Source organism: Varanus komodoensis, unplaced genomic scaffold (assembly GCF_004798865.1).
Source record: "Varanus komodoensis strain SLA01 unplaced genomic scaffold, ASM479886v1 scaffold6_2, whole genome shotgun sequence".
In the NCBI taxonomy this organism is placed as follows: Eukaryota; Metazoa; Chordata; class Lepidosauria; order Squamata; family Varanidae; genus Varanus; species Varanus komodoensis.
In genome coordinates, this window is record NW_025336346.1 from 21955170 (window position 1) to 21974328 (window position 19159).

Sequence of the window (19159 nt, forward strand, 5' to 3'; positions counted from 1 at the left end):
TTTAATTGGTAATGTATAATGACATAGTTCAAAATAAAAAATGAAGATACAGTTTGGCTTTTTTAAAAGCATCTGTAAGACTAACAACTATTTCAGCATACCCTGCAAATAGTCTGCTAAATCCATGTTTGTGGAATGACCTTTGCTGATCAAAAACTTAGTCAAGCCTCCCGTTTTCTGTAAATAATGCTTTGAAATTAGAATTATTGTTCCTAACAGCAGTATCTTTTAAATATTCATTCATTCATTCATTCATTCATTCATTCATTCATTCATTCTATCTTCCAATAGCCAAAGCATTCTAAAAGTAAAGCTTTTCTATCAACTCTACTTCAGACCCTTTCTTGTTTGAAATAGGAATGTAATATTTAACTAATGGTTCAGATTAACTTATTAACAGAAAGCTTTGATCAGTTAAGAAGACGCTCCTGATCAATGGGGGAGACTTCTTTTTGAAAAGGAGCACAGTTTGGGCAAAGTGTAGTGGTAACTACCTGGCAGTGCTGGTGGAACAAATTTCATTTCCATGCTGCAGGCGCCCCCAGAGTCTATCCATGAGAGCTTGGGAGACCTCCGGAGCAGGTTTGGGAGTGCACAGGAAGGGGAAAGAGGGGTGTAGAATTTCCCCCAGTATTTTAAGTAATACAAGTAGTGGTGCTGCTAGGACGTTGCAGACCTTGGACATATTGATCTTATGGCAGAAGCGGGCTCTAGACAGCGATGGGTCATGGCATCATCTTAGAGGCCATAGGATTATTCAGACTCCAGAGTCCAAGCTGCTGCCCTGCCTATTTCACAGCTGGAATGGCAAGGGCTGTGCCGCCTCCCCGCGCCCCACTCAGGTCACAACTGGGCATCAGAAGAGGAAAAAAGAGGCATGCAGGAGGTGGAGAAGGGAAGGGCTGGAGCTGTGAAGTACCATCAGTTCTGGACAGCCTCCTTCCCTCCTCGTCCTTGACAGCCAAAAATGACCATCTGGGTAAAATAGCCACCGGATGTGGAGACTGCTGTGACTTCTTGTTCCAGGCATAGGATGCACATAAGCCTCTGAGTTCAGAGACTTATGAGCATCAAAGGTACAGGGCATAGATTGTGACCTAAATGCATTTTTTCAGTTGTGAAGCATATAACTAACACTTATGTTATTCCCACCACCACCATTCCATGCATTACGACTGCTTCTGATATGTTTGAACAGCGAATCTGTTTGCCAAACTTGATATTAAAAGAAATAGTCAGAGCATGGAAAGTTTCACTTGCCTAAATCATAACACCATCATCTCTAAAATAAAAGTCATAGAATCATAGAATGGTAGAGCTGGAAGGGGCCAAGAAGGCCATGGGTCCAGCCCCCGGCTGTCGCAAGACACCAAGTTATACCATCCTATTCAGAAGGCTGTCCAGTTTCTCCTTGAATGTCTCTAGTGTGGGAGAGCTTACCATCTCTCCAGGAAGCTGGTTCCACTGTTGCATTGCTCTGACAGTGAGGAAGCTTTTCCTGATGTCCAGCCTGAATCTGGGTTGTTGCAACTTGAATTGATTATTCTGTGTCCTACACTCTGGCATCAGCAAGAAGAGATCTTGACCTTCCTCTTTGTGACAGCTTTTGAGGTACTTATAGAGGGATATCATGTTCCCCCTCAGTATTCTCTTCTCAAGGCTGAACATGCCCAGTTCTCTTAGACTCTCCTCAAAGGACAGTGTTTCCAAACCCCGCATCATTTTTGTCGTCCTCCTCTGAACACTTTCTAATTTTCCTTCATCTTTCATAAATCTTGGTACCCAGAACTGGACACAGTATTCCAGATGAGGGTGGCCACTTCTGAATTGCCATGAAAGAGGATGAGAGGACACACTTAATTGTGCAAAATTTGCATATGGTAATGTATATGCATAGATGGAAACTTAGGAAAAGGTATATTTTTTAAAATAGAAATGCAGTACATCTCAGCATGGTGTGGAAGATTGACCAGATGGCCTTACTCAGTGTGTTGTGTGTTGTCCAGCTGCTGTCCAGTTTCAAGCCCCTCTTCCTTCTTGTGGCTCCTTATCTTTTAACCAGACATTCGCTGGACCAGCTAAGTCTAACCCAAATCCAGTATGTTTAACCTTTGCTATTTCCTCTGGGTCTGGCTAGTCAAGGAAGAGAACAGTATGAATACAACCTGGAGCCATTGTGATCACAGTAACAAACCTGCACTTTTGCCACGCCTGGAAATAAGGCACTTGCAAGTATAAAATGTGCATTTAGGATATTTTCATCATTGACCTGATAGGCAGCAGTGAACATGTCAGAAAATGTTGCTCATGAAAAAAGCTGACCACCAGCAGCATAATGGGTTGTCCTGGGATGATCCAGATGGGAATATGGCTTCTGCCTGTAGTTTTACAGCAGATGTGAAGGAGGTGCACCAAAGAAAAATGACCCAGATTAGACTATATTCTTGTGGACAGCACTACGTGTGCTGATCACTGATCTACTATCAAAACTAGCAGGGATTGCCACCAAGATTGCTCTCATTTGGCTTGTGGGTTTCAGGCATGGGAAGCAGCAGAGGAATATTAAAGCCTTCTTGGAAACAGCCATGCAGCCCTGTCCCCCCGACTTTCCAATAACACACAGAGTGGCAAGCTAGTACAACAGTGTATTTTAGCATTTAGCAGAGAGCATGTTGATTTAAAAAAACCATACAGATGGCAACCATTCTTGATCAGTTGCACGATGTTCCTGTCAATCTATCATTTGAGTAGATACATACTTTGCAATGGCTTCCATGTATTTCTTTCTCTCTTTTTTAATAAACTACTGGAGCAGTGATGGATATGGCTATAAATAAAGGCCTCATAAAGTCTGAAGAAGAGTTGTATCACACTGATGAAATGCCTAGTTAGAGTGACTGGCATATCCAGTCATTTCGTTATTTGAGCCTTGGAAGTATGTGGTTTTCTAGATCCAAAAGGCAGTCCATATGCTGAGCTTCTGTAATTTAAGAACTTGGTTTTCCACATTCTCATCCAGCTTATATGAAGTATCGTCAGACAACTTCATAGTAAGGGTTTCATTGTGGATTCCTTGCTGTGGACTCTGCTGGTGCTGAAAGCCTCCAGCATCGCCATGAAAGCCATACAATGCCTGGAATCCAGAATCTTAATGAGTTTCCTAAAAGGCAACACTTAATTATGTTGAAAGGCAGTGAGTTTAGTATTCTCCCCTCTGGTAACATAAGTGTCTCTTCCTAGCTGAATGCCCCAACTTCTTCAGATGTTCAAGTCGGGCCCACCTTCAGTTTTCATTTTACACATCAGGTGGCCAGCATGTAAAGTGGCCAAATGCCCTACTGAACAGAGTGCAGGGCTCTACTTGGAGGGCTGTCAGAGGACAGTCCAAGTCCGTTTCAAAGGCAAGGGGCCATCAGAGGGGACCGCAGCGGTGCTGCAGCTTGCCATCCACAGCTGGCACATGGAAAGCAGGACTGAGTGGACACACAGATGTGCTAGTCACAGCTTTCACCTGTAAGGTAAGATGTGCTTCTATGTAAATCGTTGTGATCCTTTCTAAAAGGGCATCTATAGACATAGCTTAACGTGTGCACATTTAATGGTTGTGAGCCACCCAGAGGTGCTGTGGCACACTTGGGCGACAAACAGATGTTTTAAATAAATCAGTAAGGTACTTCTGTGTGCCCCTTTGTTCTCCACTGTGGCGATGCATAGGTGTCCACCCTAGTTAACGAGTGACAAGGCCTTTACAACTAAAGAGGGAAACGAACAGTATGTTGTGGGTGCCATATTTTGTTTTCTGCTCTGATAGACTTGCTGAGCATCAGGATGGATGGGGTTTTATTTGATTTGCTGACTTCCGTTACAGTGATTAGGATGTTTAGATCATTGCTGATGTTTTATTAGACAATGTTTGCATTTACACATGAAAAGAAAGGCAGTAAAGCAGTGTATATATTCTCCCAAAGTGCAGTTTGGTGGGCACTTGTATGTAATATGGCATGCAAGTCTGCTCCAGTGCAAGGGAAAGATGCTGTAAGTTTCCAGGTCAGGGCAGTGAGTGATCAAAGAAAGAGAGCAGAGCAGGCCACATGTGTGGCTACTGAGACTGTTCTAGTCCTCTCGTCCTGATCACACGCTCCAGCCAAGGGTCCTTCTGATAAGGGTCCTTCACCATGTCCAAGGTTTTGCAGTCTTGCCCAATCTGGTCCTGCAGATGCATCATGCTGTTGGCTGGGGTTTATGGGCGGTGGTTTCAATACCTGGAGGATGCCATGGTGGAGAAGGCAGATTTAAAATAAGACACCTCAAGGCTTGTGCACATGGAAAAGCAAGAGTAAATAAATATTAAGTAAAGGCATATATGGAAAGGGAATAGAATGGATTATGGGAGATGCTCACACTAAGCCAGATGGTTCGACATTCCCATCCTATTTTCCAATAAGGGACTTCTGATAACTGGGAGTCAGCACATTTTGAAATGCCAGCTTACAAAATATGCAGGATTGGTTGCTTTTTTCCCCTCCCATACTTTATTCAACAGTCATGCCCTCCCAGGCAAACAGCAAGCTATGTAGAATTATAACTAGGGAGCAAAGCTGGCCAGTATTGTTCTCTCTCTGTCTTGTTACGAAATTCTCCTTCTTCATGCAGATCCCGCCTTCTGCTTCAGCGTTCTGTGATTAGCTTCATGGGCCAGAAGGGAGAGATGACTGATGTGACCTTGTATTTACGGAAAATACAGGGAAATTGGGGAAAGCAGGATGGAACTCGCTGAAAAGAATTAATGAAAGCTTGACACCATTGTTCGAAAAAGCCAATTCTCACCAGGTACATCTCTGAACTGCGGGTGTTGCAGCTGAAGCTAAAATAAAAAATAAATGCTCCTGGGTCTTTTCTTAAGCAACACTGCAGGTGTCCACATGAAGAAAAATTCAATAAAAACAACCAACAATGGGCAATTCAATTTAAAAATTACAATACAAGTGACAAAATAAATTGTAACTCCATAACAACTGAGTTTTATTTTGTTTTATGTAAGCGCATTTCCATTTAAGAGATTTTGAAGAGTATATCAGTAAGCCCCATTAATGCTGGCACACCGTTGGATGGCTCTAGAAAAGAACAGAACTATTTAATGTTCTAATTGGCACTTGTGCAATTGCTTCTTCCAAGGGCTGCATCCACCCTTTTCCTTCATTTAATGCACTGAAGCAGGTTATCTTCTCTGCATGGCACAGCAAAGAAGAAGAGCAATCCCCACCTATGCAGCCATGTAAACTGCAGCAGCAAAGGGCCCTTTTCAGCTGTTTGGAAAGGTAAACATGCCCTTATTTAGCCTTGCCGATTCTATGTGACAGGCAGCACTAGTGCTTTCTGGATTTTTTAAAAATTGCCTTCAGAAGAGTCCTCATTGATCTCACATATGCTTAAAGAACAGCTTGAGTGAGGTTGGCAGAAAACGCAGAATGAGTCAGATTGAACACAGCCTAAAATCCACTTGAAGATATACATGGTGGCAACAGAGAAAAAACAATTCTTCTTTTCTACTATAGCAGCTGCACAGAGTAATTAAAAGGAAAGGGGAGGGGAGCGGAGGGGAGGAGAGGAGAGGGGGGAGGGGAGGGAGAGGGGGACAGAGGGAGAGAGAGAGAGAGAGAGAGAGAGAGGCTTTTCCTGGTTGTCCTAGGCCTATTAAATTCCAGCCCAGAGAAAGAAAGCACAGATCACTCAATAGCCCAATTTGACCAGTCTGAACAACCCACTGCAGATGAGAGCACAGGACTGGGGACCTGGGAGATCTGATTCTAGTCCTCACTTGGCTATGAAACTTACAGGTGACTCTGGGCCAGTTACTCACTCCCAGTCCAATCCACCTCACAGGGATTTTGTGGCGAGGATAAAATGGAGTGTAGGTGAACCATGTATGCCCCCTTGAGTTCCTTGCAAGAGGAAAAAACGGTATATAAATGAAATGCAATAATGATAATGCTATCTGAACTGATGCCAGGATGGGATATCATACTTGGTGCAGGTGCAGCTAACGTAACTTCACTTTCTGCTTGTCCAGTTATAATCATTGCCTCCTTTCAATCTGTGCAGCCCAAGGAAACAGGCAGGCTCCTTGGAGAGGTGACATCTGCCATTCATGGCTTATAAAAGCAGCTAGGAGAGACCGAGTTGCTGAATAAGAGACTGAGTTGCTAGGAAATGTCTCTTTCCAATAGGGAATGATTCTCTCCTGGTGAGCCCTTTGTTTAAAAAAGCCTTCCCTCAGCCCCACAGCACTGGTTCATTTCTGTCTGGTTGCCCAAATTCCATCCTTGGGCAAGTTGCTAGAGCATGTGGAGACTTCTCAGCTCCAGGGATTTTTAGATAACCCGGATTAGCAGGCTCCATTTCAATTCAGTTCCAGACCTGGTTATGAGAGGCAACTGCCACTCGCCTTCATTGAATCATCTATGCTAAGAAGTGAATGGCTGCGGTATGTCGCAGCTGGTTCTGCTGAGCCTCTCTGTTCACCCTTACCATTGAGCCCAGTCTTCTTCTGAACTCTGGGACTTGGGGTGCTCTTTATGGTGGTGCTGGCCCTTTTTGGAGGAAAGTAGTGCTGTGGGACTCCTACTTAACAACATGACCACTGGCTAAGCAGGCTTATAGCATGGGTGTAGTTGGACCATAAGGAAGGCTGAGCGCCGAAGAATTGAGGCCTTTGAATTGTGGTGCTGGAGGAGACTCCTGCGAGTCCCTTGGACAGCAAGGTGGTCAAACCGGTCAGTCCTAGAGGAGATCAACCCCGACTGGTCTTTAGAAGGCCAGATCCTGAAGATGAAACTCAAATACTTTGGCCACTTAATGAGAAGGAAGGACTCCCTGGAGAAGAGCCTCATGCTGGGAACAATAGATGGCAAAAGGTGAAGGGGACGGCAGAGGATGAGGTGGGTAGATGGAGTCAGAAGCAGTCAGCGTGAGCTTAAGTGGACTCCGGGGGATGGTAGAGGACAGGAAGGCCTGGAGGAATGTTGTCCATGGGGTTGCGATGGGTCGGACATGACTTCGCGACTAACAACAACACACCCTGTGGCCCAGGGCCTTTACTTTGGCCCCCAATTTCCCCACCACCTCCACTCCCCCAAAGGCTGACCAGCAGCAGGTTTCTAGGGTTCCAGGCAAGGGCCTTTGTCAGCTCCAATGGGAGGTGGTGGTAATTGAACCTGGAGTCTTTTGCATGCAAAGCACGAACTCCTCACAGAAGTGTGGTCCCTTCCACACAGGCAATAGAAAGGGGAGGAAAGAAAGAAAGATGCATCACATTCTGTAAGGATAGTCTGAGTTGTGATACTATAAATACTACATAATTATGGCATGAGCTTCCATAGGACGGAGTTCATTTCAACACAAGGTCAGACCAATGCTTTAGAATAATTTTCCTTGGTTTTTAAGTGCATTCATTTGTATGTATATGTATATGTATTTGTATATTGTATGTATTTGATGTGTTTCTACACCAGCACACACACAGAGGGACAGTGAGAGGTAGCGGCAAAGAGGGGATATTATTCTGAGGCGAAGCTGGAAGGATCAGCTACATAGGGAGAGACGTGTTACCTTGCAGAACCCTGTTGACCAAGCTGAATTCAGCACATTGTCAGAATTTGTTACCTCAGGCTAAAACATTTGCCCTTAACATCTACAGTAATTAGCACACTGGGCAAACATCCAAACCAGCTGGGCGTCTTCATAATGACCTATAAGCAACTGTAGTTTGGAGTAAACAATAACTATTGATAGCACAGAACAATGTTTTGAGGAACTGCCTATATTCAGTGGTATAAACAAGTCAATGGATTGGACATTCCTAGGTGCAAAAGGAATGTTTGGGGCCTAGGATTTCAGAACTACTTCTGATTCCCTCCCACCACACAGTTGCCCTAGGATAACCTTTGGAAGCACATTAGTATGGTTAGAACCAGCTGGAAGCTTTTTCATACAAACCTGCAGTGCTAACTGAGGATAGATTAACACCTAAATGGAATGGAATGTGATTCCTGTGACAAAGTGCACTCTTCTTTAGTGTTGTTAGATCTTCTCTAGATAAGGGTTTCTGCATTCCTCACACACCCTTCTGCTTAGAGAAGATGAAAGAAGTAGCCTCTAGAAGCAAGAAGTTGTGCCTTCAGTTCTAGGGTGGTCTCTGCCCTGCTTTACAGAGCACTGGCCTCTATTTGATGGGCCAACCAGTCCAGGTCTGGTTAAAATCTAAATAAAGGGATAGCTGAGACCTTAAAACAGTTGTTAGCATCTGCAGAAGAGACACAACAGTTGTTAACACCTGGAGAAAAGACACAACAGATTGGCATTTAAGTACACTAGCCACACTCTTCTCTGCTATGGCATTTCTTTTTAAGTTACAACTATAATTTCCACCACAGCACATACACATTTTATGCAAATTCATGCTTTTTTTTTTTTTTTTTTTTGGTGAAGCACATCTGGCCACTCCAGTTTCTTATTTATATTCCACTTTCTGACACTCCTTCACCCTTTCCTCAGTCCTTAAGGTGTCTTCTGCCAGAATGTAATCTGAGCAGGTTTTATTTTTTTTTTAATAGAGCTCCAAGGTCTCCTAGCCAGATCCAAGGTCAAATTAGTGGCTTAGGGAGTTGTCATTCCTTTAGAATTAAATAATAAGTTGCCTCAACACACCTGCTCAGCCCTGGAATTTTTTAATGCCAGAAATGAGTTCACAATTGCTTTAAACAACACTCCATTCCAAGTTTTCCCTCAAGGTATCTTAATTTCATTAGCCTAATGTGTTTTCCAAGTATTTTAGTTGTTGCTATTGTTAAAAAGGGAACCAGAAACTCTTGCCAAGCTATGGAAAGTCACCCCATGTTCTGCTAATAAATCCCAACAAAGACAGGGCATTTTCTGTTGTGGCACCAAGGATACCTAATTCCCTCCCAAGTTAAGTCCGCCTGGCCTCAGTTTGATTTACCTTCTGGAAGGTGGAGGAGACTGTTTTGCTTCATTGGGCTTTGGTCTCCTTTTACTGATGGGTTTTAAGTGCTGTGTCATACTTTCTATTTGTTTTCTTTCTGCTCCATATAACATTTGCTTTAATTGCTGTTCTTAAAGGAATCTAGTTAGTTGCTTTGATAGTCAAGTAAATGGAACATCAAACATCAGTCCAGCATAACCATCAAAGCCAATAACATTGCCAGGAGCTGCTTAGGCTCACCCAGTCTATTTCCTGAATCTTTCTGAAACTTCCTTGAGGCCAAAATAGACAGGACTTTAAATGTGACACTGCATCTAACCTGAAGGTCTTTTACAACACAGACTGTATAAACTGTGGGGAGTGCACTGATAGTGCACCAGAGCAGAGCAGGAATTTAGCTTGTTTCCCTGCTATAGTACTGAGGAAAATCCCTTCTCTGAAGCTACAATTTGTTTTCACAGAAAATCCCCTATTAGTTCTGCAGCTGACAGACTTGCCAATAGGGGCCTGTGAATTAGTAAAACTTGAACTTGTGTATCTAATTTCCATCTCCAGTCCTTGTTCTGATTCATGTCCACACTGAATTGTGTGCTGTGTGTGTAGGGGTGAGTATACTCAAATTGTGCATATTGTGCACACGTGTCCAAATGCACATCTCCAATGTGTACATTTAATTTTTTTCTGAATTGCTTGTCTGGATTTTTAAAATATATCCATTTTAATAAGCATTTTCCCAATGCATATATTGATTGAACACATTTTCTTATTTCACAGATCACATTGCAAGCTCAGAAATGTGTGGACCTCAGACCAGCAATGACATCCAGGTCCGCTGGTGGTTCCATGGGTGCAGGTTGGATAAATTCCAGGAAAGAGTAAACTTCAACCAGTTCTTCATCCAGTTCTAGTTCACACAACCTAATTATTTTACTTACAAATGTCTTTTGGAGAAGCTGACCCTCTTTTTCCACATGCATCCAGTCAGAAAGGTGTCCATGATAGGTTCTCATAATGCTGGAGAAAATGTAGATGTTCTTACTGTGCAGGTGGGGGCTTCTTGTGATACAATCCCATGCCATGGAAGGGTATGCAAGTGCATGGGCAAATATTCCATTCGCTGGGGTCACATGGAACTTTCCCACAGAATCAGCACCCTCCCTTTGGAGATTCAGCCAACCAGGTGCTAGGAAAGGCCCAAATGATCTCCACCCATGTAGCTGGAATATTTGCATATCCCTCTGTCCCTGTGGCAAGGAACTGTGTGTGGACTGTGCACGATAGGAACCTCCTGCATCTCACATGCAGTGGGTGTTCACCTGTGTACCTGTAACTATGTCAGAGCATCATCAGCTTCCAAATACTTGTCCCTCATTTGGAATCTTGCAGTCTTTTTGTAGTAACTGCAGCATATGTTTGTAACAAATTAATCAGATATCCTACTAAGGTGGAAGGTATTTCTGGCCTACATGGTTAACATTTCAGTGAATATTTGGTAGATTTACAAAGAGAAGGTCAAACCAACCTGATAATAATCTGATTCCATACTGAGGGACATTATGATTTTAATGACTCTAATCAAATGACACCCATTATATACAACAGATACAAGATCAGAACACTTCTAATGACCCTCATTAAACTTAAATTCATCATGAACATTCAAAATTCCTTTTTCCATTTTATTTCTTTCTAGCACTTATAAACCCACAGGAATCAGACTAATTACTCCTAACAGCCAGATGACATTCAAGGCTATGAATATGAATCGTCCACCCAGAACTCAAAATTTATTTTATTTTACTAGGTCTCATTAATTTGATACAGCATGCTGACGAACATGGTGTGTGAAGATTGGAACTTAACAATATAACTTGACACACATTTTATCATTTTGAAGAACTCTTTTGAATGGTTGTGCTTAATAAAACAAGAACTACTAGTACTCCATTTTGTATTATACAAGAATGATAATAATAATTATTACTTTAGTCAGTTCCAGGTACTGTTTATGTGCTTGATTCCAAAACATCTTAGTTTCCGCTTACGCATTTGCTGCCCAAAGTTATCTGACTTTTTTAAATAAACTTTTGAATGGTGGATTCAACAACATGAGAGAACTGAACAACAATAAAAGCCCAGGGAAGCCTAGGGCACTCACAATGATTATTCTTGCTGTATGGTTTCCCCAGGAGCCTTTCATGTTGCAGCCTGGTGACTTTGTTAAATGGTGAGCCTTAAGATGAAAATCAAGGGGTGGTGGGAGCTCTATCCCTTCTCTCAATGGAAAAGGCAGTGCATTCATGGTGCTCCCTTGGAGGGGGTGTGACCATTCCCATTCCCAGTGCCAATGCTTTGTTCAGCTGGTCTGCGGTCCTAATGATTTTATCTCCGCAGCTTCCCTTCCCACAAAATTGGCCCCTTACACAGATATTTCTGGTTGGCCTGACTGCAAACTGCTCAGCTGATTGCAACATCACTGGTCTGATGAAAATGAGGGTCCATTTAGGGCACATCTTATGAGAGCATGGTAGAAGAGAGACTTAATGAATCCACACAAGTGCCACTCCTAGATTCATCCCAAATGTAGCCAATGCACCTTCAATATGCACCGGTCTTCTGTAAGCAGCAGTTAAAGAGGACAACAGATAAGAAAAAGGCTGGACTGTGCAAGAGGTGAGGAAGTAGCTGGACACCAGACAACATGTGACAAATCAGTGGGTAGCCCCAAAGGGAAAACCAGGCCCAAGGGAAAAACCTGGAAGCAGGATTGAGGAAAAGTCAATTAATAAACATCAGAGGATACAAGATCACACCAGAGCTCCTGAAGAACTTGTTGCTTACGCAACTCTCAGGAAGAACCCTGCTCTTTCCTGTCCAGCATCCACTAGCCAGCCTGGATGCGTGTGGTCATTCCTGGGTCTGCGGCTACTTCACTGAGGACGTGTCCCTGCAGCTCTGAGGCGGCACAGGGTGGTGTCCACAGATCGAAATACCTCCTGTTGAAGGTGACTTCCGTCCCTTCCAATCTGAGCACTGGAACCTTACCTAGGGGATTACAATGGGTTTTCTTCAGATAAAAGTCTGCAAAAGTTTAACTGCAATTTCTGGAAAGAGAACCTATCCCTCAGTATTTTCAGATTTTTAAAAGGTAAAATTAAACTGTATACTCCTCAGATTTCATCACACTGGCACTGGGAACCATCACACAGGTTTTCCAGAAGTTGTTTCAATCTCTTTGTGTTGCACAGTTGCATCTGCCTGAGTGTGTCCCTTGTGCTTCCCAATTTGTCACACTCACATACAGACTATAACTTCTAACACAGCCTTCCCAACCTGATGCCTTCCATGTGTTTTAGACCAACACCATCAGGGAGATGCAGACCAAAACGAAGGCACCAGGTTGGAAAAGGCTAATCCAACACAAAGTAGGCTTCTCTAATCACACTGATGCTGCCCCACTTCTGGATGGCCTATATTGCCTGACTGGCATAGGGCTATACCAGAAAGTTCTGTATTCCAGTGAAGAATGATAAGACGCCTTACAGGGTCCAGGGTTTAGAGCCCCGATTCACTTGCAAAGTGCCAGACGGCGATCTTCACGCCCGCGGGGGTAGACACACCCTCCTACCAGGAGCCTGTCATTCCGGATGTGTACGGACAATAGTTACTCAATCCAGTGACTAGGTATTCAGTGCCACATGCAAGCATTACTTGACATATTAGTGCTGAAAATGGGCGGCACCAAGGCTGAGCTCTGGCAATTCTCATTTGCAAGCCTGTATCCCCTTCAATCCCTCTGAGATGTCTCCAGTACCCTTCCCCTCCCCCACCTCCTCGCAGAACGCGGAAGAGCGTCTCAGCTGCAAAACAACAACCCTGTGAAGTCGAAAAGCTGAGAGAGCGAGCTTGCCCAAGGCCACTAACGACCCGTGCCCCGTCTAAGCAGGAACTGGGACGCCCGGGAACTGTGACCGGTTGCAACGCCACCTTTGCGCTTCCGCTTGAGGGAAGGGACGGGACGGGACGGGACGGGACGGGCAGGAGAGCAAACCCGGATCCTCCTTTTATTTACCCCAGGCTGGAGCTGCGGGTCGGGGAAGCGCTCTCGTCTGCCGAGAGCCCTCGTGGTTGTGAAGCCACAAGCCTTACAGCAGAGCCGGGCTCGGCGGAAATCGCGCCCCTGCTCACGCGGGCAGGGCGACGAGACAGAAGAGCGCCGCGTGCTGTGCCCCAGCATCGCAGCCGTGACTCCCCTCCGCCACACACACACACGCACGCACACTGTTGCACGCACGCACCCAGAGCGCGTCTCCTTTGCCTCACTCCGGGGAGGGGGAAACTTTCCCGCCTCTTGGCACACGCACGCCCGGAGCGGCTGGCGCCCTTTCCCGCCTCCCGGCCGTGCAAGAGCGGCGGCCCGGGCCAGGCAGCTGTTCCCACCTCCTCGTGCCTGGCGGCCCTCCCCGCCTCGCGCGGGCCGCCTGCCAGCCGAGGCGCTCCCGGCCCCAGCCCCGCCGCACGCCCGCCCGCCCGCCCGCTCGCTCTCGCTGCATGTGCTGAACGAGCCGCCTGCAAGATGGCCCCTCCTCTCCCCCGCCGCGACCCCGCCCTCCCCCGCCAAAGACGAGGACGAGCTGGTGTTTTTCCACTCAGCAGGATGGGTGATGCTCAGCGCTCCCTCATTAGACAACAGACACGAGAGGTCAGGAAGAAAGCGCTTATAAATTACCGTTTCCTCCTTCGCAACCCGCTTAGTTCTGCTTGCCGCTCTCCCCGGGACAGACCCACGGACAGCTAAGAGGCTGGACAGCTACCTGGACAGAGAGGAGCCGCTGCCACAGGTACCCACGGCTCCTCGGCGTCGTCTTGGGACGCGAAAGAGAGACGCAGGGCTAGTCGCCCGGCCACCGCTGCCTCTCCCTCGTAGCGTTTGGGAACAAAGGAGGCAGGCGCACGCCTCTCCTCGCCCGTGTCTGCCCGAAGGCAGGCACCGGCTCCGCGGGAAGCAGCACGAGCCTCTCTTTCTCCGGAGCGGGCTCCTGCTGGGCGAAAGGGATGCTCCGGCTCCTTGCTTCCCTGGTGCCTTCCCTCCGACCAGGTGGGAAAAAGGAATCCTTGCAGCAAGGTTTTTGCCAGGTTTCGCCCACAGCATGCCCCCCCCCCGCCTCCCCTTTACCTGTCCCTTCTTCCTTTTTTGCCTCAGGATTTGAAGCTGGTTTTCCAGTGCCAACCTACCTGGAGGATGCATGCTTCTGTACATGCGTGTGTGCATGTGTGTGCACGTATTGTTCTTTTCGAGAGAGCATGGCGGTTTTCCTTTTGTCTGCTTAAAAAAGATGTGTGTGCGTGTGCACCTTTCCAGTTAGGCTGCCTAGCACTTTCTCCCTTCCTTCCTTCCTTCCTTCCTTCCTTCCCACCCCCCATTTCCATCACCCTCCGATACCCTGTGTGAACTTTAAATATCATCTACAGCAGCTACTTGGAAGAGCCACTTGTATGGCAACGCTTTCCGCCTGATTTGGTGCATTTTCTGCCTTTGTATGTGCGAGCATGTGCTTGGCTCTTCCTCCCGCACCCCTCCTCCTCCTTCCTCCATGCAACGAGCGTCTAAATTGCATTTTAATCATGCGGCTCAATGCTTTAAAATAAATAAATAGAAAGCATCACTTAGAAAAGACGGCTGCATAACTGTAGTGTAGCATCTTCAACTGGACAATAGCCTTCGTGAAAAATTGTTCGTACATTTTCGTGGAGGGAGATGACGAAAAGAAAGGAAACGGATTGTGATATTCTTGGAAAGTTTGCTGGCAAGAATTGAACCTTGGGCACACTTCAGTGTAAACATGGCACCTCCGTTTTGGAGATCAGAAGTCAGCTCTAAAGGGATGACTATTCATTTGCTTTGCGATCAATTAACAAATGGGAAGCATACAGACTTTTGAGAGAGCACCATCTAAATTTCCATATAAGAACATGAGGAGGAAGCTAGTTTGCATGCCTGTTAGGCTCAGCAGATAGCCAACCGAGGATAGAATATTCTCTTTATTTTTTTATTGACCGGAAAACAAAGTATTAATTACCTATGAAACCTGGTTGTTTGACAAACTGATTATATTCTGAATGAATGATACATGATGACAAATGTGGGTTTCTAAATTATTTTAATTGATGACGCCTATTTAGGAGGAAAAATCTTTTCTTTCAAGTTGAACTTCCTTACAAATAATTCTTCCTCTGACTGCTGTCTTCAGTCGTTCTAAAATAATGTTGTATATCCTGTGAAACAGAAATCCAAGTGCTAACGTATTGATTCTTGCTGTGGCCCTTGGCAAAGTGAAAACCTTCCCTTCCCTTCCCCTTTTTCCTCCCTTTTTATTCTCAGCTACTAATTTTTAACCGTATCAGGAATGGTATTAAAGTGTGCCAAGAAAAGTCAGTTGTGCTTAATGTGCTATTTTGGTATCCACTGTACTTTGTCTTTGTGCGTCAACCTGTCTCAAGCGTTCAGCTGGCAAAATCAAACAGCTTTGTTTCAAGAGCCTTGTGTGTTGCATAATGTAGAGAAGTTGCTGGTTAAAATTTTGTAATCTCTTGATTTCATTTTTAAATGGTCTTCTGAGCTAATGAACTTTTTTGAAAATGTGGGGTCATTCATGCATAATGTTTGAGAGGGAAAAATAGGCAGACCAGGCTAGGCCAAACCTCTGTGTCCTTGGCAAATGCATTTGTACATCCAGATTCGTGTCTGGATGAACACAAATAATTTTCTTGTGGAAATTGACTGTAGAGGAGTGTGATGGAAATACTTTCATGAATGTTGGTTGTAAGTTGATCTGTTACAGTGGGAAAAAAGAATGGACTTAGTGTACCTGTGATGAGCTGGTCATATACTGTAAAAACAGCAATTTGGTTATGTTAAATGCTTAAAGTGAATGAACTGTGCGGAGAGAAATAATTGGTCAGTAGCCCAATTTTTCTATTTTACATTTTGACTTCTTTCATCAAACCAACCTTGCACATTTTTAAACGAGTGGCTCTCTTTCCTTTCCAAGCCTTCGGCTATTCTGTTTATTTTCTCAAAGACTCCATTTTTCATTTTTCTTTCTCACTTTCTTCTGCAGTTAATCTTATAGCACTGCCAACCAGGAGAGAGATAACTTTTGCCAGCCATCAAAAACAGGTCTGTTGAACAGCATCCTGTCCTGTAGGGGGCAGAATGTGAGATTAACAATTTTTTTTTTTTACTGAATGCATGAAGAGAAGATAGGAAAAATATATTTTTCAGTTATTGCTTTGGCCTTGAACTATATCATCAATATGTTCCAACATGGAACTTTAGACACAGTTAGCTTAAGAAAGCTTTTCCTGGGCAGAACTGTGAGGAGTTCTCTGGTGTGGTCTAAAACACATTAAGCTTATGCATTGCCAGCACAGAACATTAAGAAAAGAAAGAACGTTCAGAAATATTAGCCAAAGAGCCAATCATAAAATGAACAGCTTTGGTTTTAGAGATATTGGGGTCAGATTTTGCTGCAAAGCTGGAGTATTTACATTGCAGTAATGCCATCTGAATATAATACTGTTTTGGAAGATGGAATAAAGTATATTTTGAGTTTGTTTTCCCCCTTTGCTCTGATGAGAGGAAGAGAATGCAGTGTGGTAAAAGGGGCTAATAACTGATTAGAGAAAAAAATGAAGAAACAGTGAGAAGAATACTAAAAATAGATGAATGAGATAGACGCTTGTTAGAATCTTGCTGCCTCGGTATGGCTTGGATGAGATATAAGTCTCTTTCTGAGGCAGTTTCATTGGCAGTTTGCCAAACAGCTCCTGGCATCCCAAATATGCCCACTGAAAGTTCAGGGGCAAACTTCATATTTCAGGAGAGATCTGTGATTGGATCTCCTGAAATGTTTGGTTTTGATGAAATGCAGCCAGGGGGGCTGCCAGTTTGATAGATGAAGCTATGCTTGGGGAAGTATCCTTTTCCTAGTGTATGATTCCTCCATCAAATCCATAAATCCCATGCTACCATTTGCCTTGTGTGGGGGTAGAATGAGGAATGTGAGCATTGTGAAATTAAATGTAGCCTTTATTTTTGGCCCCCAAGACTTTCCTCCTTTCCCGTGAAGTGCTTATGGCTACCATAACTTGAGATCTTTTGTTGGTTAGAGCCCTCATGCTAAAATAGGTTTTGATTTGTGCCCGTGCGTAGGAAGCCAACCAAAAGCGTGGGTGACGCAGATTGTACGAGCCATGGGAGCTTGTAGCACTCCCAGATGGGAGCCACGGAGTATTAGGTTTGGCTGTTGTGTGGGTGCATATGTAGCTAGATCTGTACCTTGCTACCTATTCCCTGGATTAGTAGACTGGAGACAAAATCACCCTGAAGCAGAAAAAGCAGTATACATATTGCAGAATGCACTAGATTGGCTCTGTCTCACACTTTGGACCTGACTTGTGGTGGTTTTGCCAAAAAGGTTCATTATAAGTGATCAGATCACTATGGTAGGGAATATGAATACTTTTTTGCTCCTTCTCAGATAGATTGGCTGGTGAACCTGTGGGTAGGGAAGAGATTGTCTTCTCTTGTAACATATGAATTAGCTTGTTTGAGCTACTTCTGTCAATTTGCTAACATATTGTGTACTTGAAGGCATCTGTCTGTCAAAGCTGTTCCTGCTCAGTGCTTTATGGCACGCTGTCATCTCACAATCAGAGTTAGGCCTGACTGAGAGACTGTGGTGGGGCTGTTCTTGAAAACACATCTGCATGGACAGGGCCCACACATCTGTTCTAACCTTTGTAAACTGTTGCCTACATGGAGCTGTTGGATTATATGGTCATCCCTGATACCTACATGAAATTTTCTCATTGCCATAGTGTGTATGACTCTGGAGAATAATAGATATCCAGGAAATTACACACAGATCTGGTTTTACGCTTCTATGGGACATATTAAGCCACATGTTCAGGACATCTCAAGAGAATGAGATACTTTTCTACTATTTGGAAAAGTGGAAGAGTTGTTTTGGGAATGCCTGCAAATTAATATGAAAAGGAAAGTCAGTGGAAATGGTTCAAAGTGTTGCCAGTATGTGATATCAAAGACTGTAATTCAGTGTCTCATGGTCACATGATTTCTGGGCATGTGAGATAAAATACTCAGACTAGGTAAGTTCATTGACAAATATGGTGTTGCAGTTGATTGACAGAACTGGATCCTACTACTGCAAAATCCTTTTGCATATGGCTGAAGCTCGTTGAAAAAAAAAGTTTTAGACATAATTATTACTATTGACACTTTTGTTAATGTATAGTAATACAAAATAAGCAGACCTACAACATTATCTATTTTTACCAGATGTTACACACCCCTCCTGTAATATAAACCCAACAATGGTTGGAAAAGCAAAAAAGAGAATCAAAAAGAGATGGAGAGGAAGGACTGTGAAAGCAAAGCAACTTTCAGGAGATACACGGCATAGAAAAGGTTCAGGATTTAAAGAGTTCTGCAAATTCAGATTAGATGTCATTAAATTTAGTTCAAGCATCACGTGTGCTCAATACTCACTCTTTAATTGTCAGGTTCAAATGTACCTTTTCTCATTAGTGTACAAATTTTCCCATATGCTTGTGACAAGGAGAAAAAGACCCCTAAATGACAACCTGTCAATCAACTTAATGTAGTCTATCCATACCTCAAAGGGTATGTAAACAGGGTAAGACAAAGTTGTTTATATGCTTCAGGTGACATAAACAGATAGATGGATTATTGGAATGTCTATTGCTATTAGGGCTACAAACATTTGTATGGATTTATGACAGTTGTATGTCACCCTATAGCCTGAAGGCTCTCTGGGCGGCTTGCAAAAGCACATACTTGATTCTCTTCACTACTCCCTCCCCTAAATTGCTCCACTGAAGCTGGAAAGGCTTCCATCAGAAAGCTGGTGGGTGGTGAGGAGGCAAAGAAATTGCGGAACGTGACCTCAGGGAGGTTCCCATCCCCAAATGCTAGGAATTCCCTAGGAAATGACTCTATTTTCCTTCTCTTGAACTATTTACCGCTGGAAAGCTGAGAATGAGCACAGTGTAATCAATACCCATTTGCCTAATAACTGCCCAGAACAGGACTGCTTTCAAAAAGAATGCCTT

General features: G+C 44.2%; 1 protein-coding gene across 5 annotated transcripts in view; it reads left to right on the forward strand.

Annotated features, from left to right (window-relative positions):
* Nucleotides 1-13652: 13652 nt before the first annotated feature.
* The window catches only part of SLC6A6 (solute carrier family 6 member 6), a 65018-nt gene continuing 59511 nt past the window's right edge, over nucleotides 13653-19159 (forward strand). For 4 of the 5 annotated variants that reach the window (XM_044451556.1, XM_044451560.1, XM_044451558.1 and 1 more), the window contains exon 1: nucleotides 13653-13842. The gene's annotated coding sequence lies outside the window, so the exon portion shown is untranslated. Of the gene's footprint in view, nucleotides 13843-16122; nucleotides 16182-19159 lie in introns of all 5 variants that reach the window. The other variant, XM_044451557.1, reaches the window with a different exon arrangement.